Raw genomic sequence first — 26619 nt, 5'->3', positions numbered from 1 at the left:
CACAGTAACCACCCATGAGAGAATGTTATTGTTTATTCTCTGAGAAAAACACAAAAAACAAAAAACATGTAATGTTGTATTCATTCATATAAACACAAACATGCACACACATACAAATGAAATGTATGTATATGACTAAATATATGTGTGTATAAATAAATATTCATTATAGCAACCCCATAAGATAGATGTTATTACCCCCATTTCTTAGATGAGGAACATGAGTTAGGAAGAGAATGTAAGATTTGCCCCAAATCACAGGGGTAACTATAGGAAATATTAAAATGAGACTACAATTCAGTATGATTCTGAATCAAAACCTCACATCCTTCCCACTATTCCAAATGCCTACTTGGTTTAAAAGTCTCGGGGTGCCTGGGTGGCTCAGTTGGTTAAGTGTCCAACTTCTGATGGGATCATGATCTCACAGCTTGTGGGTTCAAGCCCCTCATCAGGCTCTGTGTTGACAGCTCATAGCCTGGAGCCTGCTTTGGATTCGGTGTCTCCCTCTCTCTCTGCTCCTCCCCCTTCATGCTCTATCTCTCTCTGTCTCTCAAAAATAAATGATTTTTTTTTAAAGTCTTGGTTTACAGTGGATACCATTATAATCAACAGCTAAACCAACATAACTATAAAACAAGTGGTTCCAGGCTGAGAGATGAAAATAAACTGGAAGAGACTTACATAAATAGACCTTTTAGTCATGGCATAAATATTACTGGGGAGAAACTATTGGACTCACTTATTTATATACTTATGTGTGTATATAACATCCTAAGACTTCTTTTTCCAAGAGTTTGACATTGTCTCATTCAATCTTCCCAGTGACCCTTGTGTATTTGGTACCTAGGGCTGGTGTAACAAGGTACCATAACCCTACTGGCTTAAAATAGCATAAATTTATTCCCTCATAGCTCAAGAGGAAATAAAATCTAAAATTGTTTTCAGTGGAGGCTTCTGCCCTCTGGAGGCTGGAGGGGAGAATGCACTCTTTGCCCCTCCCCGCTCTGGTAGTCGGCACGCCTGCCCTTGTGGCTCCATCCCTCCATCTGTGCTCCTGTGGTCACACTACCTCTTCCTCTTCATTTCAAATCCAATATCTCTTTTCCATACATTGGATTTAGGGCCTATTCAAACAATCCAGGATCATCTCATCTCAAGATCCTTAATTACTTCTGTAAAGACTTTTTCCAAAAAGGCAACATTCACAGGTTCTGGAGATTAATTACATGGTGGACATATCTTTTGGAGGACCTCTATGTAGCCCATTACCCTCTATAAGGTAGGTATAATTATCACTATTTAATGAGGATGGAAAAGAAGCTTATTGTGGTTAAGTGATCTAAAAGAAAGATTTCAGAGCTTTTCTATGTCAAAATCAGGTTTAAAGTGTGCATTTGTCAAACTCCTAGCTTATTACATGAAATGCCTCCTAAGGGATCTGGTCACCTATTAATTCCAATGTGTGTTGGCAGGGGTTGGGTGAGGGTAGGAGGTGGGTTCCCACACCACCAAGCAATTACTGGACACTGGCTACAATCGAGCTCAATTCTGACACCACCATCCTGGAGATGGCATCACATCCCAGTCCTATAAGACAAGTACGTGCCCCTCCCCCACCCCACACACACCTCAGATGCCAATCACAAGTCCACAATGTTACCTGTGCTTCTGATTGGCCTACTATATGTTCCAACAACCCCTCCTTGGGTTTGATTAATTTGCTACTGTAGCTCACAGAACTCAGAGAAACATTTTACTTACTAGACTACTGGTTTGGTATAAAAAGATATGCCAAATGGAAGAGATGCATAGGACCAGGTATGTGGGAAGGGGTACATGCCCTCTCCAGGCATGCCACTCGCCCGGTATCTGCTCTCCTAGTATCTGCCACTCTACTGGTATCCCGGTAGATGTTCACCAACCCAGAAACTCTCCAAGCCTCATCCACTTGGGTTTTTATGAAGGCTACATCTCATAGGCACAGTTGATTATACCATTGGCCAGTGGTGACTGATTCAACTTCTTACCCCTCTCCCCTCCCTGGGGACTGAAAGTTCCAACACTTTGATCACATGATTGGCTCCCTTGGCAACCAGATCCCACCAGTCTATAGATGGGGTCCAACAGTTACCTCGTTCACATAAGAAACTACAAATTTTTCTCTCATCATAGCAAATTCTAAGGATCTTAGGAGTTCTGCGTCAGGATGGAGAAGAAGATGAAGTATATATTTCTTATTGTAAATCATATCACACATGCTTATACCTTAAAATATTTTATGTGCATGTACTCATTTTTTAAAAGAAATTGGATATATTCTGTTTTCTTCTGTTTTTCATTTATTTATTTTGAAGAAGAGAACAGGGAAGGGGCAGAGAGAAAGGGAGAGAGAGAATCCCAAGCAGGCTCCATGCTGTCAGCACAGAACCCAATGCAGGTCTTGATCTCACGAACAGTGAATCATGACCTGAGCCAAAATCAAGAGTCGGATGCTTAACTGACTGGGCCCCTTACGTGCCCAGAAATTCTATATATTCTTATTCCATAGAATGGATTAGTCTCTGTGAGTTACCTCCTGGGTGTTTTGAGGAAATAATAATAATGATGCCTTGAGCATTATTATAATGTGAAGATAGCTCTACTGAATGATCTCATAAGTGACAACTGGCTAAATGCCTATTACCCAGAATAGTGATATCAGATAATATAAAGTCTATTATAACACCAAAAATGAAGTCACTTCCATTATTTTACTTTTCATTATTGCAGTTTTATAAGAAAATGAACATTTTCCTTAACTTTCCAAGGGCACCTTCACAGCACATTTATAATTATCTATTTTTGTTTAAAATTCCCTAGAAAAATTAAGCAGGTGAATAAGTCTTGATCATGAAATAGTCGCCTTTAAGTACTGACTAGTTGTTAATGCTTAGCTCCCTTTTACTTAGGCTGAAATGCAGCCAATAGGCATTGACACAATGACATATATATGTTGTTAAACATTGAAATACTTCTGACCGGGCAGGTAAACAGCCACCGTTCAAGCTTCTGAGTGTTCCCTCATTCATCTGCCTCAGATCTTGATCCATCCCCTGGAAGTCACCGGGTCTACCCAAAATTCAGCAAATTATTGACAGAGGCAGGGGCTTATTTTCTGTATGATTGCTGCCATTGCTGAGACAGATAGCAAGCATTTTGAATATCATCCCTCAATAATACCATATAGATGTGTAATGCATCAATTAAATTGATCCCCACAGGCTCATACGTTTCTTAAGGACTTATTTTTTGCTCTGTTTTGTGTCTCCTACATGTACTACGGCTCATAAGTCACGCAAAAGGAGGAAAAATAATTTCCCCTGTACCCTTCTAGGCTCTTGGCTAAGATACCCCCAAATAACCAGATAGATTAACAAGAGAAAAACACACTGAATTATGTACCTACATACAGGAACCCCATAAGGAGATGAGACTCAAAGAAGTAACCTGAACAGAAAACTTTTATACCTTTGAGACAAAGAAATAATGTATTTGTGAAGAACTGACAAGACAAAGGGGTTTGGGCTAGAGATAGTAAAATAGTGAAGTAGTAACAAGGTTTGCTAACACGGCCTTCGAGGCCCTAAATTCCCTGTCTCTGGGGATAAGGATGCTTGGTGATAAGGGAGGTTACTTTTCACAGGTGAGATTGATATCCTGCTTTCAGAAGGACAAAGGAATACCAGAGTGTCTTTCATATGCTGGCTGTTTCTCAAGTACCTTCATTTCAAAATAATTCTTAGAAGATACTGTCTATCTGATTCACTTAAGTAAGGATTTTTAGTACTGTTTATTTGTATTCTTTTTCCTTTAACTATGTGTCCTCCTTGAAATTTTACTATTCTGAGTGATTGTTTTCTGTGGTAATTCACATTTAAGCCTAAGTGCTTATTTCCAAAACACTGATATTCAAAGGAGATATTCTGGAAGAATGATTCTATATCTTTGTTAAAAATTCTTTCATCAACAATTTTGATTTAATGGACAGAAAAACATATGAACTGGAAAAAAAAAGGAAAAAAGAAGAAGCAGGGAAAGAAATCCAGGGTTAACAGTGGTCAGCAAAGTAACACTTGTCCTGTGATGAGCGCATGAAACGCAATCAGCAAAGCCAAACAAAAGGAATGTAATTTTACGTATATTGTCAACATATCAATAACTGGATGATGGGTACTGTACTGTGTAATCAACAAAACAAAGTGTTCTTGGATTTTGTTTTAAAAACTTCACCTTCTTTCTAAAACTCTAACATGTAAGAAAGCTTCCCAGAGAGAGAAGTCTATCCCATCCTTGCCCTTACTCCATTCTTTCCCTAAATTTTGTTTCCATTAATAAATAATATGCCAGGCACAAATCTCACACCACCGACCAGGTGAAAAGTAAAATTACTTATTTCCCTATAATAAAACTTAATTTTTATTTTAAGCTTCAATTCTGGAAGGATTTGAAAACTTAGGCTTGGTCATACCAAGGACTCAGTGATTTAAAGTTTTCCCCTGCCTTATGCTGGGGTTTAGTGTACTAAGCCTCTTGGAGTCTATTTGGTTGCTAATGAATGCACTGGATATGAAAGGAAGGTAGCTATCTAGTCATCAGTCCATGCCGCCTCTCAATAATGACATATACTGAGACAAACACTGTTCCTTTAATACACATTTTGTCCACCCAGGAAAATAACTGGGACAAGCTAAGTTCTATCTGCTCTGTAATCATTAGCCTACAGCTACATTCTTGACCACAGGCCTCTCAGGTCTGGTTTACTCTCAAGTACTTCGGCTTTTCTTGAGCACTCAGGTAACGTATCACTCACTGTTCACATTCCACTGCTGTTCAGGGAATGCTAAGTATATCAGACCCATTGACTGTGTATCTAACTTGGCCATCTCTTCTTCTCCTTCTCCTAAAGCATGCTGGCATGCCAGTACTCTGTGAAGCTGGCTACCTTCCTGGTTTCTCCCAGGTTGCCCTCCTGCTTTTACTGCCTCCAAACCTATTTGGAGTTTCTGCCCTCCAATAGGAGTTTCTGCCCTCCTATTTGGAGTTTCACCCCTCTAGACCTCTCATTTCATCTCATTTGGAAGGCAGGGCACAGGGTCTATTCTCTCTGATTCTTCCTACACCTATGTTTAGCCTATGGAATTTACATCTACCATGGGTCAGATAGTCTTTGATATATTGTTAAAGGCAAAAAATATAATATTCTGAATCTTGCAGGTTTAGGAAGGTGAATCCTAATTCTAATTTAATCCTAGTAATTAAAATTTTTGCATTTCAACTACTTTTTCTGCTAAAAATTATTATTATGCTACTAGTTTCAAAAGTCAACTTAAAAACTCCCAAACCTATGGTGATGGTTCCGAGGTCACATACATTTGTCTAAACCCATTGGAGTATGCACTTAAAAAGAGAACATTAAATTGCATTTAAATTATACTTCCATATAGTTTACTTTAAAAAGATAACAAAAACTCAAAATTTACTGTGTAAGTCTCTATTTCTTGGTATTTTCTCTTAGTCAATTAGCAGAGAACACCCTAAGCACTATCTTATATGTGGAATGTAATAATTGAGATAAGAGGGTGCAGGAAGAGGGAAAAACACAAAATAATATCCTCCAGGATATTAACAACAGCAATAATAGTTGGTGATGAAAGCTAACACAGATTCCTACTGTGTGCCAAAAAACCCCACAGACTTTATATCAGCTAATCCTCAGTACAATTCTATAAAACCACTTTATGATTAGTTAGATTTCACAAATAAGACACCTGAGGCTTAGGAGATTAAGTGAAGTATGTAAGATCGGGCAGCTTGTTTGTGGCGAGGAGTGATTTAGCAGCCTTCAGTCTAATTTCCAAGCCCTCACTCTTAACCACAACTCTACACCAATACTTAAAGGTATTTTCTTCTGGTCGAAGCTATGATCATAATACAAACGAAAATGATAATGGCAATGTTATGATGATGATGACATGGGAAAGATATGATACTGGCCATTTTTAACATTAACACCTGTCATGCTCAGTGTCTCTACATTTGCCCATTTTTTTACTCACAAAAGTCATATGACAGTGTTACTTTTATTATCTCAATATTAACAAGGAGAAAATTGAGTCTCGGGGAAGATAAACAGCATGCTTACAATCTTACGGCTAAAGTGTTACAAGTTAGACAGGAATGCACGTTTGATTGGCAGTAGACCCCACTCAGCCACTTTGATTCAATCCTCTCAATAGCTTGTTTTTCTCTTTTAAAGATAAACACGTTATTTCTACTGTTAAAATGTTTGGATTCCCAAACTGAGTAACTCGACAATATTCCATTATTATTATTTATTTGGGATTGTTAACTAAACAATAAGTGTCACTGGTTTTCAAGAACAGTACATGCTGTCATCTTGCACAATGATGGGGGCTGATAAGACGGGGAAAAATACAACTAACCCCTTCCTCAACTTTGGTTTGTATCGATACCTTCATTTCTATATATTCACATTCAGCTATCCATCTGTCTTTTGTCGATCTGTATCTATAGGTCTGTTCAATTTATATGCTGTTTTATGTGAAGATAACATGTGAAGATAGGATGAAAATCAGGAAGAGCAGTAACTTTCATAGCTCCCTTTTGTTCTTCCTCACTACCAGTTGAAACGCAATGCATTATAACCACTTCTTGAATCCACGAATGCACATAAACTCAAGAGCAATTATTTACTAGTCTCCCATGGGTTCTTAGTACTTACTGTGAAAATACATTGCTCTACAAATTCAAGAGGTTCAGGGAAAAAGGGAAATGGGAGGCTAATGGAATAGCTCCAGCCAGGACATTCAGAGCCTTGCATGAAATCCATTCAAAGCAAAGAGGTCTTGGCCAGCATTTGAAGATCATAATGATGTGAAATAAACAGGAAGCAACAATTGGACCTTTAGGTTGGACATGTGTATTTGGGACTAAGGCATTAGGAAGCCCTTGAGGGTAGAACAAGGGAAAAAAGGAAAGCTTGAGAAATACAAGATGAGCTTTGATGATCTCCAGGCAGGCGTGAAGCTAGAGGCAGTGTTAAAGCTCCATTTAAAGTTGTATTTTCAGAGTTATTTTCTTCAATACTGCTTAACACTGTAATTTTATTAGCCAGTGGACTGAGACAAAGATGACTTCAGCAGCTCAACGTAAACTGAACATGTCTTAGCGACTCCCATGAAAAGTCACTGCATTCTAAATGACATGCTGCCATATACAGCATCAGAGAGAAAAATAGTTTTGCTTTCGGGAGAAAATCATGCTTACTCAAGAAGATTTAGTATTTACATATTATTGGAAAATCTCCATAGCCTCAAAGGCTAAGGCCATTTATATTCCTCCAGCAGTTTTGCAACAATTTGTAACCCTAAAAATATTTAAACAATTTAATTTTGCTTCAAAATGTGAAAGCCTACAGGAATAAATGGTTCTTCCAGCTACTGCTATATGTACAAAAATATATCAAGTATATAAAGAGCATAGGTTTACATGTTTGAATTAACATTATTTACTTTAAATAAGTTTCATTTGTGAAAAACTAATTCAAGAACCCAAGGGAAGCAGTGATTTGCAAAGGCGAATTTGTTCAAATATTAGCTGAAACAACCAAACAATACAGAGTTCAATATTTCATTCCAGGAAATAGAAATTAGGTAATTCTAATTTTAAACAGTTAAACTGTTTACAGGTATCCCTGTATTAGAATATACTGGTGTTTTTGAAATTAAAAACAATATGCAGCGAAACTAGAATTATGGGCTTATGAAAGTTGATATGCTACTTTATCAAGCCATATCATTATGGAATGAAGCTACCGGGATACAGAAACTGTAAGAATAACAGGGGAAAGTGGCTGCCAGTGTCAGAGACACAGTGAGAAGGTGGTAAGTTCCTGTTTCGACTTACTAAATTGACCTTTCACTGCCCAGTAGGTACATGTAGCAACTAGGATATATGGTTAGAACACTTAGGTGAAATTGTATGATGTTCAACATTTTGCAACCACCACCTAAAGCCATCAAATTGAATAGCACACACTATCTGCCATTGCAGATGTATATCAGTGATCAAAAAAAAAAAAAAAAAAAAGCCCATACAGATAACATGACTCACCTAAGTTATGGACCATTAAACTTATGATGCCCTAGAGGCCATGGAAGCAAACTGCACTTTATTGCTCTCTCTTGCAAGGTTTTCTTTATTTACACCTTTCTTTTCTTACAGACTGGGAAAAATAAAAAGTGAAAATAAACTGTAATGGTTGCAGGTCTGTAGAATCCTTATGTCTCCTTTAAATCTTCATAAATAAAAAAATGGATATTTCTCAAATAAAAATAGCACCTTAACAAATTCTCAAGTGGAAAACAGAAATATGAAATTATTTTATATTGAAATGACATTTTTCTCTTTCATCATGCAATTACCATCAATAGTCTAATGAAGAAAATATAACAAATGGCATGCAGTTGCCACAGCAACATTTTTTCCTTACATATAGACAACTTTTTTTCCCTCTTTTTCCATTTCCTTTGCTTTGTTTTAATAGGATAAAAACCTCTATCATAAGTGCAATTTTGCAATTTCACTAGTCCTGGTTTCTGGTTTTGTTTCATTATAATGAATAAATTTGAAAAAAGATATACATCCTAATAATGGAATATGTTCATACTTAATTAGTTGGCGGCATTATTTTGAAGACACAATGCTACTGACAAATATAGTGGTTTCCTGCTTCATGAAGTAATTAATAGTGTTGTTTATTGTTCTGTAAGTTTTCTCTTTTGTCAGACATAATTTGTTAAGTAAATTAGACACTAAAATGCATATGGACTTAACAGATACCAAATAATAAAGTATTATCAAGGATTTAATGATACAGAAATAGCTCTGGGAAAAAATAGTTATTCTGATGCAAATAGTTGCCATGGTGATAGCTTGAAATCACTGTGTGATTTTTTTAAAAATATATTTTAGGAACGTGTGAATTTTACTAACATTAAAAAAAATCTAGACTATACCAGATTTACCAAAAACTAAAAATAAATTTAAAAACCCTTAGCTTTATTTTCCAAGTTTTCATATGTTTCTATTTTATATCAACCATTTGGATATCAGCTTGTCCCACCAGTGAGATGTTTACTTCCAAAATGAAAACCACATCAAATGGTACACGAAATTCACGTATTGCTTGAAAGGGATTGGACTAAATGAACTTCGTATCATTACCAAAACCAAGGCTGTGTGATTTCATATATAAATACATGTGTATAATATAATAGATCATAGGTAGGAAAATGTGCAGTGTCAAAGTCAAGATTAATCATTAGAAATTCCTACATAAATTATAAAGCATAACTAAAAGCTATAATGGTCTCAGGTCTGTAGAATCCTTATGTCTCCTTTACATACATAAATTGATTAAAACATATACATATGTAAATTACATTTACATTTATATATGTAATTTATGATAAAAACAAAAGACTGTCAAATATATAGTATATACTCAATAACAGTTACGTGAGCAGATTAATACTCTAATTATGCCATTTATCCAATCCTCATTTTAATAATATATGTTGAATCCCTGCACTATATTCAGTAGTATTTCCACATAATATGTAAAGTTTAAAATACTAGAAAATATATTACCTAAATCCAGTGAATTAATTATACTTGTGGGGATACAAATCCTAGTGTTGAAAAGCAAGCATCACCTATACAAAATAATAATAGACAATGGAAAGTCATCCATCACTTTTCAAGATGCAAGGCAATATAATACTCCCTAAGTCAAATGGAGACTGTTGGAAAGGTCATCTAAAAATACTGCCATATGTAGAGGAACGATTCAGTGACTATGTCGAATGAGTTAAATTAAAATGAGGCCATAGATGTATTCTTATATATTGGTCTTAGGACATCACCTATCATAAATTTTGAAAGAATAAACAGAGGAGAGAAGACTATCTTCACACTCGCTCACATTTATTTATAAACTACTCTATGCTTTCCCTGACTAATAGATTGCTCTCAGATAATCTTGAATTACTAATGACTGGGTCAAATATTTATGTGTGTGTGCATATGTATGCATAAACACACACATATAGCTAATGTATACACACACATATAGCTAATTTTGATTAATAATGTTATTTGGCAAACATTTGCTTAACTGTTTAGAATCTACCATCACATCCTGGTGGATTAATTTATTTGATCTCTGTAGCAATTCTGAAAAATATCCCAAATGCAGATTCACTGATTGAGACACAGAAGCAAGGTAGTTAAGAGTCTGAATCAAGGTAAGGACTCAAATCCAGGATTTTGGATTAAAGACCTCACACACTTACAAATCTCGTATTTTCTTTTCTGTCGTTTCAGTTTCACATATTGTATTTTATGATTTGAATGTTTACTCTAAAAATCTCCTGTGCCTCTCTAACAAAATTACTGAGTAACCATCCTTTAGACAGGTACCAATATTTCTGTGTCGCTTCTGATAGGTGCTGATTCAATGGCAAGTGCTGAAGAGCGGTCCAGTGGATGTGAACACCTAGAGTTCTTTGTCGATTAGACAGTCTACCCAAATCTTCTCAAAATGATTATTATTGAAGAAAAATAATATCATTATTAATAATAACAAAAGCACTACATGGAAACACATATTTGGAGATTCTAAAAATTCTTACTAAATTCTTACTAAAAATTCTTACCGTCCTATGTAATCTCAAAATGAGGCTTCAACTCTGGTGTTTGGGGTGAAAAAGAGGTGAGACTAATTTTAAAGAAGAGAGAAAAAATGATAATATTTATTTGGTATCTAATATGTACCTTTCATATTGTTGAGCTTTTTCTCCACAATTAACCTTTGAGGTGATCATTTTGATACCCATTATAAAGATAAAGAGAATAAATGGGACAAAGGGAGATGAAAGCGACTCAAAGTATCATGCAGTTTGTAGGTAACAGCCTTGAGATTAAACCTAAACTTTTCCCTATTCCAAAGCTCTCACCAAACTAGCACACTCACATTTCATCATTTATAAAACATAAATGTGTGTGTATGGGGGGGGCAGAGATTAGAGATGTTTATAATTTATTTAATCTTCATAATAATACTGAGAAGGAGGTATTTCAATTTTCATTTCCAATTCATAAATGGGAAAATTCAGTTTCAGAGATAATTATGTGGCTAATAAGTTATAAAGACAATGAATAAACCTTCTCAATCTATTAAAAATGCTGGTTTCTGACTAAATCTGGGATAGTAACCTACAAGAATGCCTGAAGTTATCCAACTAACCATAAGCATAAGCAGAGCAAGCATGGGAACAAATCACAACTTTGAAGTTTGCATCTTGATATAGAAGGGTTTTATGAATTTATATCTTCATAGTCTGCGAATACTTGACATAAAAAAGTGAAAAAAAAGCTGAAAATATATTTCTCATTCTTTTCTTTTACATGACTAGAAAACACTCAAACGGATTTCTAATATATTTCTGTATGTTCATTCATTTATTTACCCAAAAATATTTATTTCATGTTCAAGGTACTAGGGATATGTAAGTAAATAAGTAAGTGATGATGTTAAGTGTAGGATCCTAGAACCTACATTTTAAACAGAAAAAAAAAATAAGTAAACAAATAATATAAAGGATGTTAGGTAGTTATATATGAATGGAAATTTACTAAAACAGGAACACGTACATATCGTGAAAGGAAAATGGGGAAAGAATTGATACAAAGTTATGTATAAAATCTTGTGTCCATGTAAGACAACCTGAGAGAATTTCAGGAACAAGTCTTTCAGGTAGTTGAGCAGATAATTTCAAGTAGAAGGAAAAGCAAATTAAAACAAAACAAAACAAAACAAAAGCTGAGAAACAAGAAGAAACACAGAGCACCCTGAAGTGGACTCCATATCCTCCTATCAGGAGCATGACTTAGAGAGATAATTTGGGGGCAGAAGGAAATGGAGACAGATCTTATACAACCTCAAAGACCATCTACTCATGTTTACTCTGAGTGAAATGAAAACAAGATGGAGTGTTTTGAGCAAAAAAAAAAAAGTCCCCTGACATATTTTAGAGGATTCATTCCGGCTGTGTTAAACAAACTAAACAAAGAATTCATTTGAGAGAAGATAGTGACTTGAACCATGGTGGTAATGGTGGAGGTTGTGAAAGGGTTTGGAATCTAAACATGTCATCAAAGTAGAGATGACAGTATTTGTTGTTTCATAAAATGTAGGATATGTGAGAAAAAGAAACATCAGGAATAAGTCCAAATATCTAGTCTGAGCAACTGTAAGAATAAATTGGCTATTGCTGAGAGAAAAGAGGGTAAGAGAAGCAGATTGTAATGACACTGGAGAAAGATTGGAGCTTAGTTTTAGGCATGCTAAGTGTGAGACACACATTATATATCAAAATGGACAGTTGAGCAGGCAATATATGAGCCTGAAGTTCAGGGAACAAGTCAGAGCTGGAAACATAAATTGGGTTTGTCAGTATATTGACGGCATATAAAAATATGAGGCTAGATAAAATTGGCAAGAGAATTAATTCTGATTTTTTTTTTAAATAATGAGAAAGCATTCAAGGATTGAGCCTTAAAGAGATATGGGGGATGATGATGAACCAGCAAAAGTTAGTGACAAGGAAGTCATTAAGAAAGAGTCCTGGGGTATGTATTGTCTTGAAAATTTAATGAAGAAAGTATTTCATGGGGAAAGCAATACACAATGTCAAATGCTGCCAACATGTCAAGAAAAAAGCTGAAAAATGACCATTGGACTTACCTCAAAAGGAGGGAGATAAATGGAGTTGATAGCAATGATAGTAAGTAAACTTGAGAGATTTTGTAGATATGAGAGATATTACAGCTGAGCATATTTGTATGACCAGCAGAATGGTTGGTCCTTCTCATTGAATGAGAAAACTGATGATGCACAACAGAATGAGAGAGGAACTAATGATGTCCTTGAACAGGGGATAGGTGGTAGAATTTCATGGAGGGTTGGCCTTCAATAGAAGCCATAAAAGAGAACAGCAGTAAAAGAAAAATAGTAGTAAAGACCAACTATGTCGTGTGACTTGATACTCTAGTATTCCCTTCCATAAAATGGGTATAATAATAGCATTTACCTGATAGGGCCACTCGAATGATTACCTGAATTAATAAGGTAAAACACAACACTGAACATGAGCTAGGTAAAAGGAAATGAGCTGAGAGTAAGATGGGGGGAAGTAGTGTTGGAAAGGTGGTAATATTTAAAAACAGTTTTAACATGTTACATGTTACCATTAGAGATATAGAAATCCTATGCTACACAAGCAAGAATTATGGAACATTTATATCTAAAGACTACATGTCAGGAAGATAGTGGATTTTTCAAGGTTCAGAGGGGTGCCTAAAATTTTTAAGGAGACAGTAGTTCTAACTGAGAAACACATCCTTAAAGATAAAATAGAATGTAGTGAAGAGCAATCCTTTCCCAGTAGAAAAAGAGACTAAATGAGAAATCATCCAAATTCTTCCTGAAATGTCCTTTCCTTTCTATTGCAACAACTATGCATGTGTCAGTTGCACTGGTGACACAACCCTATTAAATTATCAATTGTAGTTTCAAAAAAAACCAAACTTACCATCTTCACTTTTTTTTCTCACAGTGTTCCTTATCCTTCTGTATTTTTCCATCTGGTAAACATGTATCCACTTTTGAGGAATTAGACTAAATGAGTCTCTGTGTAGTTCTATTAATAGTACTTAGAATACTTTATTGCATCATCAGTTTAAGTCTTTATCTACCTTTATGAGACTATAAGCTCTTGAGAGAGAATCTTAGCCATCTTACTTTCCCCTCTACTATAGCAGAGTACATTAAACATTGCAGATACAGAATAAATATTTTGGCTAGATAAATTGATACAGTAAACTATGAGTTAATTATTAAATAACTAAAGTTCTCAACCCTCATAAACCTGTAATCATGATAAATACAGATAACTGACCAAATTGCTATACTACTAAGATACCTTTGTGGTACAACAGAGAAAAAAAATTAGTTATAGGTATATATTTAAATAATACAGTTAATAAACAAGCTCACATGATTTACTCAGTAGATGCAATGTGAATCTGTACTAACCACTGGTATTTCAAGTTTACCTAATTTTCCCATTATTTTATAAAGTGTCTTAGACTACAACAATCTCCCTCTAAATTTGTCAAGAACTTATTGTCTGTATTATTCACCTCACTATTAATCATGTACTGCCTTATGATCTCTCTTACACTGTTATAATAAATAAATTGAAATAGGTGAAGGTGATTTAAGAGGTACAAACTTCCAGTTATAAATAAGTCATGGGCGGGTGGGGGCGGCGCCTGGGTGGCTCAGTCGGTTGAGTCTGACTTCGGCTCAGGTCATGATCTCATGGCTCGTGAGTTCAAGGCCCATGTTGGGCTCTGTGTTGACAGCTCAGAGCCTGGAGTCTGCTTCAGATTGTGTGTCCTTCTCTCTCTCTGCCTCTCCCTCACTCATGCTCTGTCTCTCTCTCTCTCAAGAATAAATAAAACATCAAAAAAATTAAAAAATAAAAAAATAAATAAATAAATAAATAAATAAATAAGTCAGTCAGTCATGGGGATGTAATGTCAGCATAGGGAATATAGTCAATAATATTGTAATAACATTTGTATGGTGGCAGATAGTAACTAGACTTATTATGGGGATCAATTCATAAAGTATAAAAATATCAAATCACTATGAAAGTAATAGGTGCTATATGTCAATTGTTAAGAATTTTTTTTTTAGTTCTTTCTTATTTATTTTTTTAGAGAGAGAGACAGAGAGAAGGAGGGAGGAGCAGAGAAAGAGGGGGACAGAGAATCCCAAGCAGGCTCCATGTTGTCATCACAGAGCCCAGAGAAGCAGGACTGGAACTCACGAACTGCGAGATCATGACCTGAGCTGAAATCAAGAGTCATTTGCTCAACCGACTGAGCCAACCAGGCGCCCCAACTGTTATATAATATAACTAGGAATATTTCAACATGACTAGCGCAATGTAACATTAAACCAAACCAGTTTTAATTCTCAATTTAAATTACATTCAATTTATCTGCCCACTACCATTCCTGCCCCTGCTAGCTACTTGACCTAGTTCCTAGTTCAAGAGAAATACCTGACCCCTTAATTATTTAATATTATCCTGAAAGACCTTATCTCATTCTTCAGCTAAGATCACATGCATTATCATATGAAGAAACTGTATTTAAAGTGTTTAACTGATAGAGATCTCCCTAGTCATGAGAAGATAACTTGTATGTCTTTCCTGGAGTAGAGAAGAAATGATGTATGATGGTGTTGGGGAAGGGGAGACAAACAACAGCAAATCCCACCCTTTTTTTAGTCCCAGGGCAATTGGGAGAAAAGAAAAAGAATGGGTAGTCAAAGAAGTCAAAATTGAACTACTGATTTCTGCTCTCTGAACATCTATTTGGAGGGTATGGATGAGTATACTAGCTAGACACGTTCAGGCAAGACATGGTGATCGAAGTTTAACAATAAGGGTTTGGGAATAGAGGTGATTAGCTTCTGTGGTTGTGGGTAAATCATCAGACCTGCAGGCTGGACAGATATCCTGGCTGGAGCTGAAGTCTTTAGACACTCATTGGTCAGGTGAAATAGGAAGAGTTACCGAGGGAGATCTAACAAGCCACAAGAGACAGATGATAATTTATCTAAGCCACCAAGACCAAGAGAAGAAGCAACACACAGGTGGACGTGGAATTAAGTCCTAGAGATCCCAGGAATAAGAAGGCATTAAGCCAAGGATTCTGACTCTTCAATTATTGAGAGAAATTCCCTTCATGAGGATGCCCTATACTGGGGAGGGGAAGGAGTGGCTCCGAGTGAGGCTGAACACTTGTATCACAAATGTTCAAAGTAAAGCTACCTGAATGGAGTATTTAAATGATAAAATCAGATGAAACTTTAAACAGGATTGGGGATGTATTTGGATTCTGTAGCTGTTTTTCCTGTTACCCAAATGATGGAAACTTCAAGATGGGTGGGGCGGGTGCGGAAAGATCAGGTTCTTTCATTGCTGAATGGAATATGAGATGTAATGACTAGAGGCCAGCCTGTTATGAAATGATAAAGAGGAAAAAAATATAAGGTAACTAAAAGAGGGAAAGAAAAGACAAATGACATTAGTCATTTGCTTGCATGTTTGATTGTTTATGAGGGAGATTGAGAATATATGTATACTGAAAGGTCAAGAGTCAGTGAAGAGAGATTGATGATATAAGAGAAACTCTTTGGGACACTGTACCAGAAAGTAATAGCTAACACCCAATATCTGTTGAGTCATTACTGTCAGGCACCATTTGAAGATTTTACATATATTAACTCATGTAGTCTTTACATCATCATAACCAGCAGATGAGGTGGCACCCCAAATATCTATATTTTTAGAATAGAAAACTGAGGCACAAAGATGAGGATGACAAGATTGGATAGCCTTGACTTACATTTTTGTTACTACTCCATAAAACACAGCCAGTGCTGATGCAATGTGTATCATCAATGCATGATCAATTGAGAGTTCTACAATAAATACGCCATAGACCTACTGGAACAACACTGACAAATGAAGGTTGACTCCTGATGGCAATTTCCCAGCCATCCCATGACATCATTGTAATAGCACAGACACAACATTGAGCTTTTTATATATCATGGAATTTTATATGTTATTACATTAAGTGGCATTGTTGCAAGTTGGATTATCTGGGAGGTATGAATACAGGATGTTTATTCAGGCATGCCCTTAGGATGACCCTGTGGTAAAAAGGAAAAGGAAGCAGGACCAGGAAGAAATAGGAGGTCTCATAAAAGCATTAGCTCAATTCATAGGAAGTTTTAGAATTAGAATGACCTTTTGGCGTTTTCCCCAGCTGGGCCAAGATGGCCAAAACTTTATACTCCTTCATTTGTCATTGGATCTAGGCAGTGTGTGACTTTAAGCAGGGGACTAATATTCAAGTGCTTAAAGCAGTTTCGAAACAGGGCAACAATCTCTCACTAAGGGAGTAAGTGGACAGCACATTACAGTGTCTGCTGCAGGCTTTTATAGAATTGAACCATATAAAATTTCCATTTCCATATTTCAAAGGTATCAGAATATCAGCTATTTTATATGGTTCAGATTAATATATATTATTTATGTCTAAGTTGTTTTATGTAAGAATTAGAAGGGTACTCTGTAGTCATGTGTAACATGACTACGGTTGGGTAGACCAAGTGTATTTTTAAAACGTCACATAACTAAGATTCCCAGTGGAGTGCTAAGAGCCTAGTAAAGATATCAAGCTAGTGCAAACTCTAAAGGGGAGAGAATTTTATGCTATTATATTAAATGACATTGTTGCAGATACGATTATTCATATGTATAAATATATTCCTTTTTCATATTTGTTCTTATCTAGCACATGGTCCTGGAAACTTCACATAGCAAGGGCTCCACAAATAAGTTAACTTTGGATAAAATGATGTGGTTAGAACATTATCCATGTGTACTGATGGGTACAATCTTGCAAGTGTAATATGATACGGTGCAATAGCCATGGGACTAGGACTGAGAACCTACTTTTTTTGGACTTGCTTACACGACTTTGTTGTGAGTATACTAGTTTCCTATTACTGCTGTACAAATCATCACAAATTTAGTGAGTTAAAACAATACCAATTTATTGTCTCGAGGTCAGATGTCTTAAATAGCTCAGCAAGACTGCATTCCTTGCTGGAAATTGGAGAGGAGAATCCATTTGTGGCCTTTTCTCACTTCTACAATCTGTTTCTACAATCTACAAATCACAACTCTTACTCTCTGCCCTCCTGCCTTCCACTTATAAGGACCCTTGTCATTACATCAGGCCCACCTGAGTAACCCCAAATAATTTGACCATCTCAAGTCCTTTACTTAACCACATCTGCAAAGACCCTTCTGCTTCTGGCAAGACATGGACATCTTTGGGGACCCATTATTCAGTCCACCACACTGGGTGAGTTGGTGCAAACTGAGTATCTTTCTTGGGCCTCATTTTTCTTATCTGGCAAGTGAATAAATTCTCCCACATATCTTAAGGCCCTTCTAACATTCTGTGCTTATGGATTTTATGACTAGTAAAGAGCAAACCATACTTTAAGTTTTCTGCTTTACACTACAGAATTAGTATAATCTAAGGAGACATGCCAAATTATCACATGATAAAGAAGAGCGGTGCAACATCAGAACGTGAATAATTTGTAATGGAACGTTAGCTTGAGAAAGAATTGAGAATGTTGAATGTTATGTTCCTCTCATCCTGTACCCATAGATATTGTTAATTTGAGCATCTAGTAATTTCTGGAAGCCTTGTCAATCACACGTCCAGCTCATATCTGAAATATTACAAACCCCAAGATGCATAATACTCCAGATTGCAAAAATATGTTTTTTTTAATTTCACCTTAATTGAAGAATAATTATGCATAAAATTGTTAGATACTTAAGGTGTACATTGTGGTGATTTGATACATATATACATTGTGAAAGAATTCTTTCAGTAGGTAACCAACACATCCAAGTCCATCACCTGTCATATTTATCATTTTTAAAATGGGAACATTGAAGTTCTACTCTCTTAGCAAATTTCAGTTATACAGTACACTAGAACTTCATCTTTATTCATCTTACAGCCGGAAGTTTGTACGCTTTCACCAAACTCTGTATTTCCCCAACCCCTGCAAGTCCCTGGCAAACACTTTTCTACTCTCTGTTTCTAGGAGTTAATTTTTTTTGAAGTTTTCCCCTATAAATGATATCAAACTGTATTTGTCCTTCTTTGTGTGGCTTATCTCACTTAGCATAATGTCCTCAAAGTCTATCCATGTTGTCACATACAGCAGGATTTCCTTATCTCTCATGGCTAAAAATCTTTTATAATATACCAATAGCATGAATTGCTTAGGCATACATGTCTGGAAACAAACAAAAAGCCACATCACTTTTCATGTGAGCGGGTTTTTTAAATGTTTATTTATTTATTTATTTTGAGAGGGAGAGAGCACAAGCCAGGAAGGGGCAGAGAGAGAGAGGGAGAGAGACAATCCCAAGCAGGCTCTGTGTTGTTAGCACAAAGCCCAACACTGCGCTCAACCTAACATCGTTGACTCCATGCCAAGAACCTGAGCCAAAATGAAGAGTCAGATGCTTAATCAACTGAGCCACCCAGGTGCTCCTTATGTAAGTGAGTTTATGAGTTTGCTAACAAGCTTAAAACTACTAGTTGTTGCTATTTTAATGTGTGTGTGTGTGTGTGTGTGTGTGTGTGTGTGTGTGTGGTGATTGCTGTATTGTCATTTCAGTGGCCATCAGTCTTCCAAACAGTTTATTCCACAAGGACAGTTGTTGGAGTTGAACTTTCCCTGGCTTTCTTTTGTGTGGAGTGTACTGTTTCTTCTACCTTCAAATGGGAAAGAAAACTTTTTTTTCCCCTTTGATTGAAAAAAATTGTTATAATTTATTTATTTATTTTAAAATTTTTATTTATTTATTTTTAGAAAGAGAGAAAGTGTGAGCAAGTGAGAGGCAGAGAGAGAATCCCAAGCAGGCTCAATGCTCAGCACGGAGCCCAATGCAGAGCTTGATCTCACAACTGCAAGATCACAACCTGAGCTTATATCAAGAGTCCGACACTTACCTGACTAAGCCACCCAGGTGCCCCCAAAACTGTTATATTTTAAATGATGTTATGTTTTGTTTTGTTTAACATAAATGATGTTATGTTATGTTTTAAAGGAATGAAACAATTTTATTCTTGTCTTAGCCCATTTGGGTTGCTATAACAAAAATACCATAGACTGGGTGGCTTAAACAACAAAAATCATCCTCACAGTTTCAGAGACTGGGAAGTCCAAAATCAAGGCACTATCAAACTTTGTGTCTGGAGAAAACCAGCTTCCTGGTTCAGAGATGGCCATCTTGCCACATACACGAAGGGTAGGGGGTACTCCCTCAGGTCTCTTTTTATAAGGGTGCTATTGTCATTCATGAAGTTTCCACCCTCATTGCTCAAAGGCCTTATATCCTAATACTATCACATTGAGGATTAGGTTTCAGCATATGAATTTTGAGGGGAACACATTTTGTATATGGCAATTCTGAAATCCAGGTGAACCAAAAAGTGTTTCTTGTTTGCATGCCTTCAGGATAAACACACATGTGTTCATGTGGGCTAAGGGCTTTCCCACAAACAAGAACTATATTTTTGACTTGTTGACTAAGAAATGAAAAGTGGCTTCACAAAGTATTGAAACAAGAATTCATACAACCTGTTGCTTGCCACTCCTTACTACCAATTGATCTTTTTTTTAATTCCCTCTAACCTAATACTCATAGCCTCCCTTTTAAAATGCAATGACAGTACACCAGTATGTATACATGCTATACACAGGCACAAATTACTACGCGGACATATTCCTCATGATCTGTAACATGAACACAAATTAACAAACATAAAAACGTTTGTGGTTTTAATCATAGCTGTAATTTTCATTGTCATTTCAAGTTCACAGAAGTAATGGGGTTCCACAGTAGTATATTCTCCTCCCCAACCTTCCAACGTAAGACGTCTCCCTACACTAACAAAACGCTGTTCATGGAAATGAAGGAGAAATGAATATAATAGTAAAATTCAAACTGGATGATGAATATACTTAAACAATTTTGCTTTTGTTTGAATTTAATTGGTTTTAATTACACTCTGCCTTGCTTTATCTATTGGTGGTGCTTTGAAGTCAGACTTGAAAAGAGAATGCTGAATTATTCTTTTAAGAATATCCTGATGCATATATCAACCTCAGTGAATGTGAACTGTTCTCTCTCTCAGAATAATAGATGGTCTACTACATTGGAAATGCAATTAAATTACATATTAAATGCGTACTCTAACTAACTGAATCCATCACGGTGTCTAATTTTTGTGGGTATCAAATAGAAAAATGAATAAAAAATTGCTGAAGAAAAGTGATATTTTTCAAAGTTTTTCCAGATGTTTTCTAATTTCCTTTTTGTGCCTAATTTTCACTTAAAGTTCTGATAAAAGTGCTTTATAATTTGTTGCCTTGTTAACAGTATCTTGTCTTAGGAACTGTTGCTCTTAAGACCATCTTGTTTTCTTTTAGGGTAAAGATATACAATTTGATACTTGAAGTAGTATGGCAGTGAAGCCTTGGTGATGACTTTGGACCAAGGCATTAGTAAGTCTTGTAGTCTCTATCAAAATGGCTCCCTTATTTGTGCCTCTACAGTGAGGGCAGCCTTAGTCTCTAGTCTTATCAGTCCATTTAATGAAAGGTCACATCTTCTAAAACATAATTGGGCCATCAGTTATTAAAGCTACACAAAATAAAACAATACAAGAAAAACACAAATAATCTTTTTGGTTAGTCCACTGGTAGTGTCTTAATCACTTTTTTTTCCAAAATTTTATTTAAACTTCAGTTAGTTAATATATAGTGCAATATTAGTTCCAGGAGTAGAATTTAGTGATTCAGCACCTGCATACAACACTCAGTGCTCATCACAAGTGCCCTCCTGAATACTCATCACTTATTTACCCATCCCCCTGCCCACCTCCCCTTCAGCAACCCTCAGTGTGATCTCTATATTTGAGAGTCTAGTTTACAGTTTACATCTCTTCCCCTCTGCACCATTTATGTTTCATTTCTTAAATTCCACATATGAATGAAATCACATGGCATTTGTCTTTCTCTGGCTGACTTATTTCACTTAGCATAATGCACTCTAGTGCCATCCACACCATTGCAAATGGCAAGATTCCGTTCTTTTTGATGGCTGAGTGATATTCCATTGTGAAAGTGTGTGTATGTGTGTGTGTGTGTGTGTGCGTGTGTGTGTAGGTGGATAGATGATAGATAGATAGATAGATAGATAGATAGATAGATAGATAGATAGAACATACATACATACTACACCTTTATCCATTTATCAGTCTATGGACATTTGGGCTCTTTCCATAATTAGGCTATTGTTGATAATGCTGCTATAAACATTGGGGTTCATGTATCCCTTTGAGTCAGTATTTTTGTATCCTTTGGGTAAATACCTAGTAGTACGATTGCTAGATTATAGGATAGTTCTATTTTTAACTTTTTTGAGGAATTTCTACACTGTTCTCCAGAGTAGCTACACTAATTTGCATTCCTACCTATAGTGGAAGAGGGTTCCCCTTTTTTCACATCTTTGCCAACATCTGTTGTTTCCTATTTAGGATATGCAGAAAACTAAGATTGAAAAAAAATTTTTATTCATTCACCACAATCCCCCCTTTAAGTAGTAACCTGTATAGACTAAACAGTTTATATGTGTCTTGTTTTTTAATGACAAAAATTTTAAATATAAAACCAATATCATATTATGGTCCTATTCTATATTTTAATTCTTTTATTTTTACCTAATATATAAAGAATATTTTCTATGTCTTTGAATAGTCTCACACAATATAATAATTCATAACTACACAGTATCACATGGTATGGTTTTATGATAATTTATTAAATCTTCTATAGGTATATGTTAAGTTGTTTCAAATTTTTCAATGTATTTAAAACTCCTTAATAAACATCCCTGTGGAGAAATCTTTCTGCCTTCCTAATTATTTCTTTAGAATGAATCCCTAAGAGATGACTTGGTGAAACAAAACAATAGTAAATCTTTTTAAGGAAACCAATGCATTTTGCTAAATTGCTCTCAAAAAATGGATGTATCCAATATATACTCCAATTATAAGAATATGAGAGTATCAACTACCCCAATTCCTCACAATATATGTAATCATTTTGACAATTCATAAATTGTTAGTGAAAAATGTTGTCTAGATTTTTAATTCTTATTTCTTTCACTACCAGGGAATTTCAACATACTTTGACTAAAAAAAAAACCTTATTCTTCTTGCCTGTGATTTGGGGCAATGGAGAAATACACTATGTGTAATTTTGTTTAGGTGAGAAATGGAGACTGAGGAGTGATACATGACAAGGGAATGCATTGTGCTGGTGTTACAACTTTCTAAGTTTTTTTTGGTATAGAAATCTTTTAATGACAACAAAAGTTATGAAGAGGCATAAACCAAGAGTGGTTCTCATAGTGGTGAGTCTGTAGTATCACCCAGTATTTTGGTTTCTTGTTTACATTCTCCATTCCTGGGGAAGTTCTGGAGATATCAGTGTAAAGCCCTCTCCTATGGATCAGCTATTTGCCATGGCGAAAGAAACTCATTCTACATTCATACCTGAGGCAGCAGAAGAGGACAAAGCCTTTCAAACAAAACTCCTGAGGAAGGAAGAATATCTTCCAAATCAAGTACTAATGCTACTGATGTTAGCATCTACACATGGCTGACAGTACAGCCTCGGAAACATTTTTGCTTTGGTTTTGGAGATGCTCCACTTTCATCTTTAATATTTTTGAGTTTATAAAACTTTCTCAATGTTTATTCTTATTTTTGAGAGAGAGAGAGAGAGAGAGAGAGAGAGAGAGAGAGAGAGAGAGAGAACAAGCAAGACAGGGGCAGAGAGAGAGGGAGACACAGAATACGAAGTAGGTTCCAGGCTCCAGGCTCTGAGCTGCCAGCACAGAGTCTGATGTGGGCTCAAACTCACCAACCATGAGATCATGACCTGGGCTGAAGTAGGACACTTAACCGACTGAGCCACTCAGCTGCCCCAATATTTTTGTTTTTAAAAATGAAATAACAATGAGAAAATCAGGTGAACTTGTAAGGTAAACTCATCAGGTGGGAAATAAGCAATCAGGTGTTCCAAACAGTCAGGGAAAAAAACCCACTAATCTCTTAGTCAAACATGAATTTTGCCAAAGTAGCACTGTCCACTGAGAATGTGCCATTACAGATAATTTGAGAATACACTGACTAATATAGCATAAGGAAAAACTATCTGGTTCCTTGCTTAAGCCAGAGGCAAAACCCAGGGGTCTATGGGTCACCTCTACACCCAAAACCCCAGTCACTCAACCAAGTATTTGGTGGCACAGTGTTTATGCTAAAATTAGTTCATACCATTCAGGCACAGAGATTAACAGAAAAAAAAAAAAGATTTCAGATTTCTTGTAAAGTGTTTGATAATAATTGGCTTGAATTTCCATGTAGCAAAGATCAGTTGTTGCTGAAAGGGTTGCTCATCTTTAGACAGGGCACGCCTTTCCAGTAACCACAATCCTTACCACAATTTACTGCCTCCCTGACACTGAGACAGAATGCCAACTGCCATTTGTCATTTACTCGTGGCCCCTTTTACTTCCTGTGCATTACTTTTCAGACTTTGTAAGAGTCTGAGTTTATGATCCCAGGCTAATACTCATTAGATCATTTACCAATGCATCAGGAAGGAAATAGTACAGAGTGCTCCAAAACTTGAAATCTTGTATTTTGAGAATGCAATAAGACATAATTCAACTGGAAATATTTTCCATTCATTCATTCATTTCCTCTCTTATCTATTCATTAATATTTATTGGAAACCAATTACATACCTGGCATTGTGCTGGCTGTTAGATACTGTAGTAAACATAATGAGTATTGCTCATTTAAGCAGAGATAAAACTTACAAACTTGATAAAGTACATAGAGAAAAACACAGGATGCTAAGAAATCATATGAGAGGAAATGTATTTTTTAACAGGTTAGAAAATCATCCAAGTCCAAACAAGATAGCCAAATTATAAGCATGTGACTGAAACATGATTGATGAAAAAGAACTATAAAAGGATGTTATAATAACAGACCCGAAAAATAAAAGATGCACTAATATAAAAAGAGAATATTTACTAGAGATCATAAAAGATAGCATAGAAGAAGAATTTTTAAATGCCTATGGAAGGAGGTAGAATACATAATAAATTCTATATAGGGTATATATATATATCTAATATACGATGTATATATATAGATATGTATATACGTATATATGTGTGTGTGTGTGTATATACACACAATTATTATTTAGCAGGCACTGGATTAAATGAGATGGGATGTATCATCTCAGTTCATCTCATTTAATTCTCTTAACAACTTTATGAGGCAGGCAGTATTATTATTCATGTTTTAGAGATGAATCCATTGAGGTTCAGAAAGTTAAACTTACCAAAGTTTATACAGCAAATGGCAGGATCAGGTCTCAAACAGAAATTCTCTGAAATATAAAAATATAAAATATAAATATAAAATATAAAAATAAAACAACAATAAAACATCTCATCAGAGTTTTCCATGACCTAGATAGAATATCCCTCAAGATCATCTAGTTCGCTTTGTTTAAAATCGGACCCATCAATCAACCTCCTACCTAATTTTTCATATGCTCATGTAGCCTTATCCCAAAGAACATGGTGCCCTAGATAGTAGACATGCACTTCTGTCCATGAGGGAAGTACATTGCATTGTAAATTCCAGAATTGGCATTTGTTTATTTAACTACTCTTGTTTGTTCTTGGATGCATAAGTCAAAACCCCAGAGTTTAATCAACCCTTGATGGATTGAAACATGGAGGTTTGGAGGCCTGCAAAGTTTGAAAGTATTAGGCTTGTTATGAGTTCAGCAAGTGAGAGTCAGACAGATGCGTTGGGGCGGAGGGGTGTGCAAAATGCATTTAATTACCTTTAAAGCCTTTTCAAGTATCTAGCTTTTGATCTGCAGTTAAGTTGGCTTGCTATTACTCTGTCCTGAATTTGACAGACTCCTCCATGGAGCGTAGTTGCTGGCATAACTGAGCAACCGTGGGGCTTCCTGCAGGTGCAGATTCTCTTTTTGCATGCTGAAGAGTGGTCCAGAATGTACTCCCTCTACACTGTGCTAGCTCTGAAAGCTAGAACCAAAAAGGGGCTCAGCCACGCATGCCCTCTTTATGCTCCCGCACTCTCAGGAAGCACTTTACCTGCCTCAGTTCACTTAAAGGTAGAGAGGGCCACACGGAATGAGTAAGAAGCAAATAAATTCTGCTAAAATCCTGAATGGGCCTAGAAGCAGATTATCACCCAGAGCCTTCAGATAAGAGCCCGGGCTTATTCAATATCTGGATTTACACCAGTGAGACTCCACGCAGAGAATGAGGTCCAGCTCATCTGAACCTCTTACCTATGGAAACTGTAAGCTATTGGATAGATGCTATTTTGAGGTGCCAAGATTGTGGTAATTTGTTACTACCAGTCCAAGAATCACTTCTTGAAATATGGCAGACCAAATAAAGTCAAGTCAGCTGGAGGACCCTGACTGAGCAGGCTGCATTCTTCTGCGTTAATGTAATGTATATTGCATATATTAAGACCTTACTAGATATATGGTTCACAAATATGTTCTTCAGTTCTGTGGGTTGTCCCTTCACTATGCTGATTGTTTTGGTGTGCAAAAGCTTTTTAGTTTCATGCAATGCTATTTGTCTATTTTTTGCTTATGCTTCT

The sequence above is a fragment of the Acinonyx jubatus genome, chromosome D1, assembly GCF_027475565.1.
Source record: "Acinonyx jubatus isolate Ajub_Pintada_27869175 chromosome D1, VMU_Ajub_asm_v1.0, whole genome shotgun sequence".
Lineage (NCBI taxonomy): Eukaryota > Metazoa > Chordata > Mammalia > Carnivora > Felidae > Acinonyx > Acinonyx jubatus.
Note: the sequence above shows the minus strand (reverse complement) of the source record.